Consider the following 11,021-nt stretch of genomic DNA (forward strand, 5'->3'; position numbering starts at 1 on the left):
GGGCTCGATCCGAAATCAATAGGTGTTCCAAATTGGACAATTCAAGTTCAACGGCAGTTCGTTCCTAATTTTAGTGGTTGGTGTATTCCATACTTCTAGCGATTGGATTACACTCAAAACTCACCAAATGACTCCTCCCACCATATTATGATGTTGCCCAAGTTTTGGGCTCGATCCGAAATCAATAGGTGTTCCAAATTGGACAATTCAAGTTCAACGATAGTTCGTTCCTAATTGGAGTTGTTGGTGTATTCCAAACTTCTAGCGATTGGATTTCACTCAAAACGCACCAAATGACTCCTCCCACCATATTATGATGTTGCCCAAGTTTTGGGCTCGATCCGAAATCAATAGGTGTGAGAAATTGGACAATTCAAGTTCAACGGCAGTTCGTTCCTAATTGGAGTGGTTGGTGTATTCCATACTTCTAGCGATTGGATGTTAATCAAAACTCACCAAATGACTCCTCCCACCATATTATGATGTTGCCCAAGTCTTGGGCTCGATCCGAAATCAATAGGTGTTCCAAATTGGACAATTCAAGTTCAACGGCAGTTCGTTCCTAATTGGAGTGGTTGGTGTATTCCATACTTCTAGCGATTGGATTTCACTCAAAACGCACCAAATGACTCCTCCCACCATATTATGATGTTGCCCAAGTTTTGGGCTCGATCCGAAATCAATAGTTGTTCCAAATTTGAAAATTCATGTTCAACGGCAGTTCGTTCCTAATTGGGGTGGTTGGTGTATTCCAAACTTCTAGCGATTGGATTTCACTCAAAACGCACCAAATGACTCCTCCCACCATATTATGATGTTGCCCAAGTTTTGGGCTCGATCCGAAATCAATAGGTGTGAGAAATTGGTCAATTCAATTTCAACGGCATTTGGTTCCTAATTGGAGTGGTTGGTGTATTCCATACTTCTAGCGATTGGATTTCACTCAAAACTCACCAAATGACTCCTCCCACCATATTATGATGTTGCCCAAGTTTTGGGCTCGATCCGAAATCAATAGGTGTGCGAAATTGGACAATTCAAGTTCAACGGCAGTTCGTTCCTAAATGGAGTGGTTGGTGTATTCCATACTTCTAGCGATTGGATTTCACTCAAAACTCACCAAATGACTCCTCCCACCATATTATGATGTTGCCCAAGATTTGGGCTCGATCCGAAATCAATAGGTGTTCCAAATTGGACAATTCAAGTTCAACGGCAGTTCGTTCCTAATTTTAGTGGTTGGTGTATTCCATACTTCTAGCGATTGGATTTCACTCAAAACTCACCAAATGACTCCTCCCACCATATTATGATGTTGCCCAAGTTTTGGGCTCGATCCGAAATCAATAGGTTTGCGAAATTGGACAATTCAAGTTCAACGGCAGTTCGTTCCTAATTGGAGTGGTTGGTGTATTCCATACTTCTAGCGATTGGATTTCACTCAAAACTCACCAAATGACTCCTCCCACCATATTATGATGTTGCCCAAGATTTGGGCTCGATCCCAAATCAATAGGTGTTCCAAATTGGACAATTCAAGTTCAACGCACTACAAAAAAAAGGGTCATTAGCGACGAACTTTTTCCGAGGACCTCGAAATTTCCTCGGTAAAAGTGATATTTCCGATCAAAAAATGTTGTCCGTTGGAAATACTTCACGGGGATGAAATTTATTTCCGACAAAGGAACTACCCTCGGAAAAAGTCTCTAAAGTCGTCGAAAATGTAATTTATTTGGCGGGAAAAGTTTGCGCCAACTTTATTAACGACAAAAAAAATTTTAGTCGGAAATAAGATGATTATTTTTGAGGGGCTACTCATTCCGTCGAAATTGTTTGACTATTTCTGAGGAGCTTCTCTTTCCCTCGGAATTGTTTGACTATTTCTGAGGAGCTTCTCATTCCGTCGGAATTGTTTGACTATTTTTGAGGGGCTTCTCATTTCCATCGGATTTGTCTATGAACAAAATTGAGTTTTTATTATTACTTTGTATTTTATAATTCAAAATTGGATTTTTTGAGCTTTAAGGTGAAGAGAATGTCACAAGGAGTTCCTAGGAATTTTCGGTGTATTTTTCTTATTTTAAATTTATTTATTATGAATTATAGAAGTTAAATCTAAAAGAAATAATATGAAATAGAATGGATTGACACATGTCATTCTCTTAAAGGCACTCCGTCAGCGTTTCTGACAGGAGGCCTATAATATGGCGACACATGTCATTTTCTTACTATTTATTGCTTTTATCTTAAACAATTCATTAAAATTAAATAAAAAGCATAAAAATGCACCGAAAATTGCTACAAACTCTTTATAAATTAGCCTTTGATTATGAAGATCTAAAATCATGATTCCACATGTTTGAGTTCATGAGAATCATTGGATCTAATAAACAAGAGTGTTATGAGATAGAATGTTTTGATTTGTATATGAACAAAGTTGTGTTTCGTGCTCCATTATTGTTTGTGGTTGGTCAAACTCAAACTCAAACACAACATTAATATATTAGAACGTCATTAAGATGGTAAGATGGTAACATGTGATAGAATGTTTTGATTTGTCTATGAACAAAGTTGATTTGCGCATGTCAGCATTTCTCATGTGTGGCCTTATAAGATGGTAACATGTGTAATGTTTTTTTTGTAATTTATTGTGTTTTATCTTAAACAATTCTTAAAAATTATATAAAAATAATAAATATACACCAAAAAATGATAAAAATTTCTTACGACATAGCCTTCGATTATGGAGATCTAAAATCATGATGATTTCATCTGTTTAAATTAATGGGAATCATTGGATCAAATAAACAAGAGTGTATGTGATAGAATGTTTTGATTTATCTATGAATAAAGTTGAGTTTTTATTATTGATTTGTATTTTTATAATTTAGAATTAGAATTTTTTTAGCTTTAAGGAGAAGAGAATATCACAAGGTGTTCATAGGAATTTTTGGTGTATTTTTCTGATTTTTAATTTATTTATTATGAATTTCTAAATTATAGAGAAATAATATGAAATATAATAGATTGACACGTGGCTGAGTCTTGGACGTTGATTTCTACAACATGTCATGCGCTCATAAACATTGATTTCTCTTCCCCATGTTTTTTTTCGCTGGCGCTCTTTTTTTAAAAGGAAATATACCCAAAATTTATGCGGGAGAACTCCCTCTCTCTCAAAATGTTAAAACATTTGAAAGTTTTCTAAAACCCCTCTTTTCTGAATAACATTTCACGGCCCCTCTTTCTTTTGCCCATCACTCTCACACTGCTAAACCTAGGGAAAAATCCAATATCCCTACCTCTTTTGCTCCATCCCAGCCATCTCTCTCTCTCTCTCTCTCTCTCTCTCTCTCTCTCTCTCTCTCCATGGCAGATCTGGTTGCTGAACTTGTGCGTTCTCCTCCATGACAGAGCTTCTAGGTATTGGTTTTAAGATTTTTCATTCGAGTGTAATTTGGGGCTAAATATGGGTGATATTAGGTATTGTTATTATTTATATTTTTTCAATTTAATCTTTTGTGGGCGATTGGGGCATTATTTGTAGGTATTCAATTAATTTTTTATTTATAAATTTCTGCTTTTAATCGAAGACATGCTTAGTTAGTTCAATTATATGTGGATGAACTCTTGGTTTCTTTTTGCTGTTAAGAAATCTTGTCTGCCATTGCAGTCGATGAACACACTTGACACCCATACGACCCTTTTGGCTTCTCTTTGCTATTGCAGTCGGTAATCCAAATATTTTTAATCTTGTTTCTTTTTATGGATTAACTGAAGATTGCCTCAAATTTAATCATGTTTCTTTTCTGGTATTGCTGTTGGAATTGGCCCAAATTGTATTGATTAATTAAGTGTGTAAGGGCCACTTTATTGATGTTTGCTAGCTTTCTTCCTTGTCATGCCGTGGGTTTTGAAATGAGGAAATGATGGCACATGCCATCTTTATTTCAAAGCTAGAGACAAAGAGATGAAGTGGGAGCCAACACTTGAGTGATCTACACCTAAAGCAATTGGAGTGCAATTCGGTGGGCATGTGCGGCTATTTTATGTGGCTAGCAAAGTCAAGAAAGAGGAGCGGCTAGTTGTAGTTATGAATCTCTCTGTTTTTTGTTGGTCGAATCCATCTCTCAGTTTTAATTATGAATCTGAATTTTTTCCCTTTTTGATTTTTTTAAATTCCTCTTCCTCTGCAGCTAAGGATCAACGCCACCACCCCATGACCACTGACTGCTCCACACTTTGATAAGAATATTTTATTTTTTATTTGAGTTTTATTTTCTTTTGGTGTTTGGGGTTGAATCTATCTGGATTTTCTGGGTTATATTGATTATCTGAGTTTTGTGGATTTTCTGGGTTGTATAGGTTTTATTTAATTTCTAGGTCACAACATAGTTGATCTTTTTAATTTGACAGTAATATGGTTTTACAGATTTGCATAGGTCTTTTTAATTTGATAGTTGGAGGAGGTGTTCAATTTTCATAATTTATGTCTGATCTTCTAGCCAATTGTTTTCACACATATAATATTGATAACTTTGTACATAAAGGATGTGTTACTTCTTTGGCTGTGTCACCTGTTACAGGTGTGGTTGCTTCAGTTAGTTACGATAAGATTGTCAAGCTGTTTGGATCGCTATTCCACCGGTGTTAGAGATGATGAGTACAAACCTTGGGGTTACAAAGGGCATAAAGCTTGAACATTATTAGTTGAAGATGACTGAAGGACAAGATTAGTTGTGTTAGTTTGCCATAAAGCATGTACATTATTGTTATATGAGAATAAATGAGACGCTACTATATTTAGGGAGCCTTGTTTTATCACGGCTATGTATTGCACAATGAATTTTTATTTATTTATGATGATATTTAGTGTTTTCAATTGTTTTGCTTTTATATACCATTTAACAGGATTTTTTTACAATGAATTGACATTGTTAGAAATAAATTTGTTGGTTGAATATAATGTTTTCGACCACTTGTTCATCGAAAATATTTGTCGACAAGATTAATCTATTTGCAACAAACTTTGCGATGACTAAATGTGGTTGAAAATATATATTTCCGATGAGATATTATATATTTTCCACAAACTCTTTTGGTCAGTAATAATAATTGCGACGAAATTTAGCCCTTGCAAATAATATATTATTGTTGGAAAATGTATTTTCGACAACACTCATTGGTTGAAAATATGAATTCGCGAAATCTTGATAAAAAAAATTGTTTCCGACAATCTTTTAAGTAATTGCGACTACATGTAAGGGTCGGAAATAAATATGCATGATCGTTTTAAAAATTCATTTCCGATAGAAATTTAAGCAGCAGCTACGAAACATGGGCGTCGAAAATACATTATTTCCGACGGAATGGTCGAAAAAGAAGTATTTCCAACCAGCGTTTTACCGACGACTTCCGACGGACTTTTGCCGTCGTAAAAGGGTATTTCCGACGGCAAAAGGCTTTTTACGACAACAAAACGCCCTCGCTACAGGGGTTTTGTTTTGTAGTCACGGCAGTTCGTTCCTAATTGGAGTGGTTGGTGTATTCCATACTTCTAGCGATTGGATTTCACTCAAAACTAACCAAATGACTCCTCCCACCATATTATGATGTTGCCCAAGTTTTGGGCTCGATCCGAAATCAATAGGTGTGAGAAATTGGACAATTCAAGTTCAACGGCAGTTCGTTCCTAATTGGAGTGGTTGGTGTATTCCATACTTCTAGCGATTGGATTTCAATCAAAACTCACCAAATGACACCTCCCACCATATTATGATGTTGCCCAAGATTTGGGCTCGATCCGAAATCAATAGGTGTTCCAAATTGGACAATTCAAGTTCAACGGCAGTTCGTTCCTAATTGGAGTGGTTGGTGTATTCCAAACTTCTAGCGATTGGATTTCACTCAAAACTCACCAAATGACTCCACCCACCATGTTATGATGTTGCCCAAGTTTTGGGATCGATCCGAAATCAATTGGTGTGAGAAATTGGTCAATTCAATTTCAACGGCATTTCGTTCCTAATTGGGGTGGTTGGTGTATTCAATACTTCTAGCTATTGGATTTCACTCAAAACTCACCAAATGACTCCTCCCCCCATATTATGATGTTGCGCAAGTTTTGGGCTCGATCCGAAATCAATAGGTGTTCAAAATTGGACAATTCAAGTTGAACGGCAGTTCGTTCTTAATTGGAGTGGTTGGTGTATTCCATACTTCCAGCGATTGGATTTCACTCAAAACTCACCAAATGACTCCTCCCACCATATTATGATGTTGCCCAAGTTTTGGGCTCGATCCGAAATCAATAGGCGTGAGAAATTGGACAATTCAAGTTCAACGGCAGTTTGTTCCTAATTGGTGTGGTTGGTGTATTCCATGCGTCTAGCGATTGGATTTCACTCAAAACTCACCAAATGACTCCTCCCACCATATTATGATATTGCCCAAGTTTTGGGCTCCATCCGAAATCAATAGGTTTTCCAAATTGGACAATTCAAGTTCAAAGGCAGTTCGTTCCTAATTGGAGTGGTTGGTGTATTCCATACTTCTAGCGATTGGATTTCACTCAAAACTAACCAAATGACTCCTCCCACCATATTATGATGTTGCCCAAGTTTTGGGCCCGATCCAAAATCAATAGGTGTTCAAAATTGGACAATTCAAGTTGAACGGCAGTTCGTTCCTAATTGCAGTGGCTGCTGTATTCCATACTTCTAGCGAGTGGATTTCACTCAAAACTCACCAAATGACTCCTCCCACCATATTATGATGTTGCCCAAGTTTTGGGCTCGATCCGAAATCAATAGGTGTTCCAAATTGGACAATTCAAGTTCGACGGCAGTTCGTTCCTAATTGGAGTGGTTGGTGTATTCCATACTTCTAGCGATTGGATTTCACTCAAAACGCACCAAATGACTCCTCCCACCATATTATGATGTTGCCCAAGTTTTGGGCTCGATCCGAAATCAATAGGTGTTCCAAATTGGACAATTCAAGTTCAACGGCAGTTCGTTCCAAATTGGAGTGGTTGGTGTATTCCATACTTCTAGCGATTGGATTTCACTCAAAACTCACCAAATGACTCCTCCCACCATATTATGATGTTGCCCAAGTTTTGGGCTCGATCCGAAATCAATAGGTGTGTGAAATTGGACAATTCAAGTTCAACGACAGTTCGTTCCAAATTGGAGTGGTTGGTGTATTCCATACTTCTAGCGATTGGATTTCACTCAAAACGCACCAAATGACTACTCCCACCATATTATGATTTTGCCCAAGTTTTGGGCTCGATCCGAAATCAATAGGTGTGCGAAATTGGACAATTCAAGTTCAACGGCAGTTCGTTCCTAATTGGAGTGGTTGGTGTATTCCATACTTCTAGCGATTGGATTTCACTCAAAACGCACCAAATCATTCCTCCCACCATATTATGATGTTGCCCAAGTTTTGGGCTCGATCCGAAATCAATAGGTGTGAGAAATTGGACAACTCAAGTTCAACGGAAGTTCGTTCCTAATTGGAGTGGTTGGTGTATTCCATACTTCTAGCGATTGGATTTCACTCAAAACTCACCAAATGACTCTTCCCACCATATTATGATGTTGCCTAAGTTTTGGGCTCGATCCGAAATCAATAGGTGTGAGAAATTGGACAATTCAAGTTCAACGGAAGGTCGTTCCTAATTGGAGTGGTTGCTGTATTCCACACTTCTAGCGATTGGATTTCACTCAAAACTCCCCAAATGACTCCTCCCACCATATTATGATGTTGCCCAAGTTCTGGGCTCGATCCGAAATCAATTGGTGTTCCAAATTGGACAATTCAAGTTCAACGGCAGTTCGTTCCTAATTGGAGTGGTTGGTGTATTCCATACTTCTAGCGTTTGGATTTCACTCAAAACTCACCAAATGACTCCACCCACCATGTTATGATGTTGCCCAAGTTTTGGGATCGATCCGAAATCAATTGGTGTGAGAAATTGGTCAATTCAATTTCAACGGCATTTCGTTCCTAATTGGAGTGGTTGGTGTATTCAATACTTCTAGCTATTGGATTTCACTCAAAACTCACCAAATGACTCCACCCACCATGTTATGATGTTGCCCAAGTTTTGGGCTCGATCCGAAATCAATAGGCGTGAGAAATTGGACAATTCAAGTTCAACGGCAGTTTGTTCCTAATTGGAGTGGTTGGTGTATTCCATACGTCTAGTGATTGGATTTCACTCAAAACTCACCAAATGACTCCTCCCGCCATATTATGATGTTGCCCATGTTTTGGGCTCGATCCGAAATCAATAGGTGTTCCGAATTGGACAATTCAAGTTCAACGGCAGTTCGTTCCTAATTGGAGTGGTTGGTGTATTCCATACTTCTAGCGATTGGATTTCACTCAAAACTAACCAAATGACTCCTCCCACCATATTATGATGTTGCCCAAGTTTTGGGCCCGATCCAAAATCAATAGGTGTTCAAAATTGGACAATTCAAGTTGAACGGCAGTTCATTCCTAATTGCAGTGGTTGCTGTATTCCGTACTTCTAGCGAGTGGATTTCACTCAAAACTCACCAAATGACTCCTCCCACCATATTATTATGTTGCCCAAGTTTTGGGCTCGATCCGAAATCAATAGGTGTTCCAAATTGGACAATTCAAGTTCAACCGCAGTTCGTTCCTAATTGGAGTGGTTGGTGTATTCCATACTTCTAGCGATTGGATTTCACTCAAAACTCCCCAAATGACTCCTCCCACCATATTGTGATGTTGCCCAAGTTTTGGGCTCGATCCGAAATCAATAGGTGTGAGAAATTGGACAATTCAAGTTCAACGGCAGTTCATTCCTAATTGGAGTGGTTGGTGTATTCCACACTTCTAACGATTGGATTTCACTCAAAACTCCCCAAATGACTCCTCCCACCATATTATGATGTTGCCCAAGTTTTGGGCTCGATCCGAAATCAATAGGTGTGAGAAATTGGACAATTCAAGTTCAACGGCAGTTCGTTCCTAATTAGGGTGGTCACTTCTAGCGATTGGATTTAACTCAAAACTCACCAAATGAATCCTCCCACCATATTATGATGTTACCCAAGGTTTGGGCTCGATCCGAAATCAATAGGTGTGAGAAATTGGACAATTCAAGTTCAACGGTAGTTTGTTCCTAATTGGAGTGGTTGGTGTATTCCATACGTCTAGCGATTGGATTTCACTCAAAACTCACCAAATGACTCCTCCCGCCATATTATGATGTTGCCCATGTTTTGGGCTCGATCCGAAATCAATAGGTGTTCCGAATTGGACAATTCAAGTTCAACGGCAGTTCGTTCCTAATTGGAGTGGTTGGTGTATTCCACACTTCTAGCGATTGGATTTCACTCAAAACTCACCAAATCACTCCTCCCGCCGTATTATAATGTTGCCCAAGTTTTGGGGCTCGATCCAAAATCAATAGGTGTTCCAAATTGGACAATTCCACTTCAACGGCAGTTGGTTACTAATTGGAGTGGTTGGTGTATTCCATACTTCTAGAGATTCGATTTCACTCAAAACTAACCAAATGACTCCTCCCACCATATTATGATGTTGCCCAAGTTTTGGGCTCGTCCGAAATAAATAGGTGTTCCAAATTGGACAATTCAAGTTCAACGGCAGTTCGTTCCTAATTGGAGTGGTTGGTGTAATCCATACTTCTAGTGACTGGATTTCAGTCAAAACCCACCAAATGACTCCTCCCACCAGATTATGATATTGCCCAAGTTTTGGGCTCGATCCGAAATCAATAGGTGTTCAAAATTGGACAATTCAAGTTCAACGGCAGTTCGTTCCTAATTGGAGTGGTTGGTGTATTCCATACTTCTAGCGATTGGATTTCACTCAAAACTCCCCAAATGATTTATCCCACCATATTATGATGTTGCCCAAGTTTTGGGCTCGATCCGAAATCAATAGGTGTGAGAAATTGGAGAATTCAAGTTCAACGGCAGTTCGTTCCTAATTGGAGTGAGTGGTGTATTCCAGACTTCTAGCGATTGGATTTCACTCTAAACTCCCAAAATGACTCCTCCCACCATATTATGACGTTGCCCAAGTTTTGGGCTCGATCCGAAATCAATAGGTGTGAGAAATTGGACAATTCAAGTTCAACGGCAGTTCGTTCCTACTTTGAGTGGTTGGTGTATTCCACACTTCTAGCGATTGGATTTCACTCAAAAAACTCCCCAAATGACTCCTCCCACCATATTATGATGTTGCCCAAGTTTTGGGCTCGATCCGAAACCAATAGGTGTGAGAAATTGGACAATTCAAGTTCAACGGCAGTTCGTTCCTAATTGGAGTGGTTGGTGTATTCCACACTTCTAGCGATGGGATTTCACTCAAAACTCACCAAATGAATCCTCCCACCATATTATGATGTTGCCCAAGTTTTCGGCTCGATCCGAAATCAATCGGTGTGAGAAATTGGACAATTCAAGTTCAACGGCAGTTTGTTCCTAATTGGAGTGGTTGGTGTATTCCATACTTCTAGCGATTGGATTTCACTCAAAACTAACCAAATGACTACTCCCACCATGTTATGTTGTTGCCCAAGTTTTGGGCTCGATCCAAAATCAATAGGTATGAGAAATTGGACAATTCAAGTTCAACGGCAGTTTGTTCCTAATTGGAGTGGTTGGTGTATTCCATACGTCTAGCGATTGGATTTCACTCAAAACTCACCAAATGACTCCTCCCGCCATATTATGATGTTGCCCATGTTTTGGGCTCGATCCGAAATCAATAGGTGTTCCGAATTGGACAATTCAAGTTCAACGGCAGTTCGTTCCTAATTGGAGTGGTTGGTGTATTCCGCACTTCTAGCGATTGGATTTCACTCAAAACTCACCAAATGACTCCTCCCGCCGTATTATAATGTTGCCCAAGTTTTGGGGCTCAATCCAAAATCAATAGGTGTTCCAAATTGGACAATTCCACTTCAACGGCAGTTGGTTACTAATTGGAGTGGTTGGTGTATTCCA

The sequence above is a fragment of the Prunus avium genome, chromosome 6 (assembly GCF_965620075.1).
Source record: "Prunus avium chromosome 6, drPruAviu1.hap1.1, whole genome shotgun sequence".
In the NCBI taxonomy this organism is placed as follows: domain Eukaryota; kingdom Viridiplantae; phylum Streptophyta; class Magnoliopsida; order Rosales; family Rosaceae; genus Prunus; species Prunus avium.